Genomic DNA, 7,532 nt, shown 5'->3' on the forward strand with positions numbered 1-7,532 from the left:
TGCAAATTTACCATAGTAGTTCTTAATGGTCATATAAAAATTAAGGTTGCAATGCCACACATGATCAGATTGGGAATCTAAAAATAAAATTAATGATCAAGAATGGATATTGTGGGGCCCGGCCCAAAATAATGGGCTAATTAAACTATGGGCCCGTCCGAGAAGAATCCTGTCCGAGGAGAAGTCATAGCCCAAACATTATTTAAGCCCAATTGCGGTAAAAGAAACCTGTCCGAGGAGTAACTCCTCCTCGGACATTACGAAGTCCGGATCAAGAGCTTGCCCCAACCATTGTAGTTCATCCTCCAAGCATATAAAAAAGAATAAAACCCAAAATATCTCATGAAAGCTGCCACCACCACATTAAATGTGTCACAACCATTCTCTTGGCCGCATTAATGGGGAAAAGACCCCTGAACAGTGCTATTTTGGCCACTGCAACTCACGAAGGAGTGATAAGGGTGTTTGATAGGACAGGTGCTCAAGTGGGGGCTTAGATGATCAACAAGTGTAAGGTTCAGATAAGAATGAGAGACCTATATAATGTAGTGGAGTCCCTCAAAGAGGAGGACGAAAAAAAAAAAAGAATTATCTGCACCCAGGAAATAGAATCTTCTACTGGATATCCATTATTGTGTTTTTGTTTCTGCAATAACATTGTCCATGCATCAGACCGACCAAGCTCACTGAGGCTAAGTTCTTTGACCCATCCTCTACAAAGATTTATTGTGTGTTGCGCCTTGGGCCAAGGCCTAATCAGTAGGATTTGGACCAGGAAAATCGTGCAACTACAATTGGCACCGTCTGTGGGAAGAACTAGGGTATCAGCTAGCACAACGGTCGAGCATGGCAGAACTAGGTCCACACCAGGAGAATCCTCACCAGGCTAACTCTCAACAGACACAACCCCCTGAGTCCCAAAGGCAAAATAACCCTGCCAACCCAGGCGGCAGAGGGAATCGTGAGGGAAGTGTGCATACTATCCGGACGAGCCAGCGTCACACTCAGACAGGTAGTCACGTGTCCCAGAGGCGAAATAGTCATCAGGCCATGCAGCGGGAAATTGATGACCTGAAAAGAAAGTTGCGACGGGCGCAACGGAACCGATCTCCCTCCAGTTCAGGTTCGTCCTCTAACGAAGAGGACATAAGTTATCGACGGAGATCGAGAACACCCCCAAGCGAAACTTTTTCTTATGAGAAAGAATCTCGCCCCGTACGAAACTGTGAGAACCCGTCCAGTAAAGGTTTAGGAAACGATGCCATGAACAAGGCCTTAGACTAGATTTCGAGATCACCTTTCATGTACAGAATTGAAGGGGCTAAGCTGCCTCGACGTTTTAATCAGCCGACATTCGCCATGTACAACGGCCGAGCAGATCCGGTGGAACATGTGAGTCAGTTCAATCAGAAAATGGCCATCTACTCGCAAAATGAGGCCCTGATGTGCAAGGTCTTCCCGTCCAGCTTGGGGCCAATGGCGATGAGATGGTTCAACAGCCTGAAGTCAAACTCCATCGGATCATATAAGCAGCTTACACAAGCTTTTTGTTCCCGTTTTATTACGAATAGCAGGGTCCCCCGACCTCTGAGCTCATTATTATCTTTGTCTATGCACGAGGGAGAGACCCTGAAGGCGTACTCGGATAGGTATTGGGAGATGTATAATGAATTAGATGAAAATCATGACGATGTTGCTATCAACACCTTTAAGAGCGGCCTCCCCACCGAACATGGCCTAAGGAAATCTCTTACTGGTAAGCCAGTGTCTAATGTTCATCAGCTGATGGATAGGATCGACAAATACAAAAGGGTAGAAGAAGATCAGCTGCAAGGAAAGGGAAAAGAGAAGGTCATTCCCCCCAAAGCAAATGATTTCAGAACGGAACGGTATAACCATAACCAGCCGAGGAGAGATTTTTCGCGACAGGCTAGACAGAGCAGCATGCAAACAGTGAATGCCGTATTCAGGGAGCCAGTACAACAGGTGCTGGAGAAAGTAAGGAACGAGCCCTACTTCAGATGGCCGGGAAAGATGGCTGGAGACCCTTCCAAACGTAACCAGAACTTGTACTGCCACTATCATCAGGACCATGGGCATACCACTGAGGACTGCAGGAATCTCTGGAATCACCTAGATTAGTTGGTCCGAGAAGGGAAGTTACGTCACCTTCTGCATCCCTCGAGTGGCCATCCCAGTCAAGCAATGCAAGAATCTCGAAAGGATGTGTCCTTAAGACCCCCTCACCGGAACGATACATGTCATCCTCGTCGCACCAGGAAGAGCTGGACCACCCCTCCCCAGGGTATTGGCTGTTGATCGGCTCCCCTCCGAGGACAGGCAAAGGGAACCCAAAAGGTCGAAAAAGGGAAGCTCTTTGATACTGGGATTCTCAGACGAGGATAAGAGAGGAACTATTCAACCTCACGACGATGCCTTAGTGGTTACGTTAAGAATTGGAGGCTTCGATGTGAAAAGGGTAATAGTAGACTCAGGAAGTGCAGTGGAGATAATGTACCCTGATCTATACAAGGGGCTGAACTTGAAGCCGGAGGATTTGACAGCTTATGACTCCCCCCTTATCAGCTTCGAAGGGAGAATTGTTACACCAAAGGGGCAGATCAGACTACCCATACAGACTGGGTTGGAGGTGGTGGAGGTAAATTTTATCGTGGTCGACGCTTACTCACCCTACATCGCAATAGTTGCCAGGCCATGGATCCACGCCCTAGAAACCGTATCCTCCACACTTCACCAAAAAGTAAAATACCCATCCAGAGGACAAGTAGAAGAGATCCGAGGAGATCAGGCCGTGGCCAGGTAGTGTATGGTGGCCGCCATCTTACATCGGCCCCGTGCCGAGTCCTCGGCCCTAGAGAGCTTATAGCAACCAGCCGCCTCGGCAGGGCAAGGCGATGGGCTAGCCGAGGAGATAAGGTGTGAAAGTTTAGATAAATTCGCTGTCAACGATGACCCGGAGAAGTTTTTCAGGTCAGTTCTGAGTTGCCTTCTCAAGAAAAAGAGGAACTGGTCAGATTTCTTAGAGGAAATGTCGATGTGTTTGCATGGGACGCCTACGACGCCCCGGGAGTTAATCCTAGCCTTATTTGTCACCACCTGAATGTTAACCCCTTTTCCACTCCGAAGAAGCAGCCACCCCGACCCCCTTTAAAGGAACATACTAGTGCCGTAAGAGACGAAGTGGCAAAACTGAAAAAAGCAAGGGCTATTAAAGAGGTCTTTTACCCCGTATGGTTGGCAAACACGGTGGTAGTAAGGAAGAAGACAGGGAAGTGGAGAGTTTGCGTGGACTTCACGGACCTGAACAAGGCGTGCCCAAAGGACCCATTCCCCTTACCCCGAATCGATCGATTGGTGGATGCAACCGTGGGTCACCCTCGAATGAGCTTCCTGGACGCCTTCCAGGGTTATCATCAGATACCCCTTGTGTTAGAAGACCAGGAGAAGACGGCTTTCATGACACCCATCGGAAATTATCACTATAAGGTGATGCCGTTTGGACTAAAGAACGTAGGGTCAACCTACCAAAGGATGATGACCCGGATGTTCGAGCCACAGCTGGGCAAGATCATTGAGGTTTACATAGACGATATGGTTGTGAAGAGTAAAAGGGTGTCCGAGCACGTGAAAGACCTTGAAGTAATCTTCGCTATCTTAAGGGAGCATATGTTACGGCTGAATGCTTCCAAATGTTCATTCGGGGTCGGGTCTGGGAAATTCTTAGGGTATATGGTAACGCACAGGGGAATAGAAGTAAGTCCCGATCAAATCAAAGCAATTAACAGCCTACAGGCTCTTCGGAATCCGAAGGAAGTGCAGAAGCTCATTGGTATGATTGTAGCATTACACCGGTTCATATCGCGATCAGCGGATCGATGTCGACCTTTTTACCTCCTGATAAACAAGTGGAAAGGGTTTGAATGGGCAGAGGATTGTGTTTGGGCCTTCCAGCAACTTAAGGAATACCTGTCACAACCACCCATCATGTCCAGCCCTGAGGCAGATGAGGTGCTGTTTGCATACGTCGCTGTAGCTCCCCATGCTGTAAGCCTGGTACTGATACGGGATGATAATGGGGTGTAGCGATCGGTTTACTATGTGAGAAAATCATTACATGAGGCCGAGGTGCGATACCTACCTTAGAAAAGGCAATCCTGGCGATAGTACATGCCACCCGGAAGCTCCCTCATTACTTTCAGGCGCATACGGTCATCGTTCTAACTCAGCTTCCCCTTCGAGCGGTGCTTCGAAGCGCCGACTACACAGGAAGGATCGCCATGTGGAGTGCGCTTTTGGGGGCCTTTGATATTAAATATATGCCCAGATCCTCCATCAAAGGTCAGGTCCTCGCAGACTTGGTAGTGGAGTTTGCTGAACCCTCTGTAGATACAATAACCGAGCAAAAAGACATGATGGAAAATCGGTTGGCACAATTTCAACAGGGGGAACCTTGCATTGGAAGGTCTATGTGGATGGTGCAGCCAACCAGAGAGGATCCGGAGTTGGAATAGTTTTAGTATCGCCAGACGGTGCTGCCATTGAAAAATCACTGAGACTCGGGTTCTCGGCTACGAACAATGAAGCCGAATACGAAGCCTTACTTCAAGGGATGACGATGGTCCAAAGATTGGGCGGAAGGGTAATAGAAGCGTTCTCGGACTCCAGATTGGTCGTCGGCCAAGTGACGGGCGAGCTGGAAGCTAGAGATGCTAGGATGCAAGAGTATCTAGGACAAGTCAAACGCCTACAGACGAGTTTTGAGTCCTTCAATTTGACGCACATTTCCAGGAGTGTAAACACCCATGCAGACTCGCTGGCCACTCTCGCCACGTCCTCAGCGCATAATCTGCCACGAATGATCCTTGTCGAAGATTTAGTCCAGGCAAGTCCCATTAGAAGAAACCCGGCCCAAGTCCATCAGATCAGAAAGAGTCCCAGCTGGATGGACCCCATAAAAAACTTCCTCCAAAATGATATCCTACCGAAGGGAAAATTAGAGGCTGAGAAGATACGTAGGAATGCTCCTCGGTTCTGGCTATCAGAGGACCACAAACTATATCGGCGCTCCTACTCTGAGCCGTACCTACTCTGCATACATCCAGAAGAATCCGAGTCTCTACTTGAAGAGTTACACGAGGGAATTTGTGGAAGTCACACCGGAGGAAGATCGCTGGCACACAGGGCACTCACCCAAGGATACTGGTGGCCGAACATGCAAAGAGAGGCCCAAGAATACGCTAAGAAGTGTGATCAGTGCCAGAGATTCACCCCAAATATCCACCAACCCGGAGGGGTCCTCAACCCCCTCTCTAGCCCATGGCCGTTCGCACAATGGGTTCTTGATATTGTCGGTCCTTTCCCCAAAGCTGCGGGGAACAAGCGATACATAATAGTCGGAACCGATTACTTCACTAAATGGGTGGAGGCTGAACCTTTGGCCAACATTAGGTACATGGATGCCCAGAAATTCATCTGGAAGAACATTATCACCCGCTTCGGAACTCCACGCACACTCATTTCAGACAACGGTCTTCAATTTGACAGTAAGAGCTTTAGGGAGTATTTCCGCGAGTTTGGGATCATTAACCGATATTCCACTCCCGCCTGCCCCCAGGGAAATGGGCAAGTCGAGGCCGTGAACAAGGTTATAGTGAGCGGACTGAAGAAAAGACTGGATGAGGCAAAGGGGAGATGGGTAGAAGAGCTCCCACACGTCTTATGGACCTATCGGACAACGCCGCGACGGTCAACCGGTGAGACCCCCTTTTCGATGACTTATGGGGCTGAAGCCGTGCTCCCAATCGAGAACAACTTTCCCACACTGAGGTCTAACTCGTTTACCCCAAACATTAACGACGAGTTATTGGGAAGAAGTCTAGACCTAGCCGAGGAAAGAAGGGAAAAAGCAACGATCCATATGGCCTATTATCACCAGAAGCTAAGACAAGGATATGATGCCAATGTTAAACTGCAACCTTTGGGTCCGGGTGATCTCGTAATGAGAAAGATTATCGGCAGCGCAAAAAACCCCTCTTGGGGCAAGCTGGGGCCCAATTGGGAAGGACCATATCGCATCACATCCGTGGCCGGGATAGGCGCTTACTATTTAGAAGATTTGGATGAAAAAACTGTACCTCGGCCATGGAATGTAAATAACCTCAGAAGATATTATTATTAATGAAAATGGCTTAGCCTATGTTTTGTTTCGTGATTATCCTGTGCCTACCGGTCTATTTGCAACTTATTCATAGTTTTAAACAGAACCTAAGTCCTGCATGGCTCCTCGGACCACAGACTTAGGGGAAATTATTACTTATGACAATTTATTCAAGTTTTAAACAGAACCTAAGTCCTGCATGGCTCCTCGGACCACAGACTTAGGGGAAATTATTACTTATGACAACTTATTCATAGTTTTAAACAGAACCTAAGTCCTGCATGGCTCCTCGGACCACAGACTTAGGGGAAATTATTACTTATGACAATTTATCCAAGTTTTAAACAGAACCTAAGTCCTGCATGGCTCCTCGGACCACAAACTTAGGGGAAATTATTACTTATGACAACTTATTCATAGTTTTAAACAGAACCTAAGTCCTGCATGGCTCCTCGGACCACAGACTTAGGGGAAATTATTACTTATGACAATTTATCCAAGTTTTAAACAGAACCTAAGTCCTGCATGGCTCATCGGACCATAGACTTAGGGGAAATTATTACTTATGGCAACTATTCATAGTTTTAAACAGAACCTAAGTCCTGCATGGCTCCTCGGACCACAGGCTTAGGGGAAATTATTACTTATGACAATTTATCCAAGTTTTAAACAGAACCTAGTCCTGCATGACTCCTCGGACCACAGACTTAGGGGAAATTATTACTTATGACAATTTATCCAAGTTTTAAACAGAACCTAGTCCTGCATGGCTCCTCGGACCACAGACTTAGGGGAAATTATTACTTATGGCAACTATTCATAATTTTAAACAGAACCTAAGTCCTGCATGGCTCCTCGGACCACAGACTTAGGGGAAATTATTACTTAAGGGAAACCATTTTAAGGCGTGCGCGCAGTCTAGCATCGTTGCAACCCTCATTCAACTTCGCTGCACAGCATCCTTTTTACCTCGACCGTTTATATCATTGCAAGCGTTAAATAAAGAGATGGTACCAGCATAAATCCATAGAAAACAAAGGAAACATTCTATATTAATATTCCGAGGTCAATACAAAGAGAGATCCTTACAAAAGAACGCAAAAATAGGACGACTCTCATTCAAAAAAAAAAAGAGGGAAGTACAAAAATTAAAAGCCTAAGGGCTAAGCCTTAGCAGGAGGATCCTTCTTCTGCTCTGGCTGAGGAGGAGGAGCCTCGGAGATAGAGTCCCCGGCGGGATCTTTCGCTTTGTCAGGCACGGGGACGGCATCAGGCACCGCCAAGTCCTGCTCAGAAGCTGCTTGGATGCCATCAGGATTCTCTCGAATCTCCTGAGGGTAGAAGACGTTCTTAG

The sequence above is a fragment of the Quercus robur genome, chromosome 3, assembly GCF_932294415.1.
Source record: "Quercus robur chromosome 3, dhQueRobu3.1, whole genome shotgun sequence".
Taxonomy (NCBI): Eukaryota; Viridiplantae; Streptophyta; class Magnoliopsida; order Fagales; family Fagaceae; genus Quercus; species Quercus robur.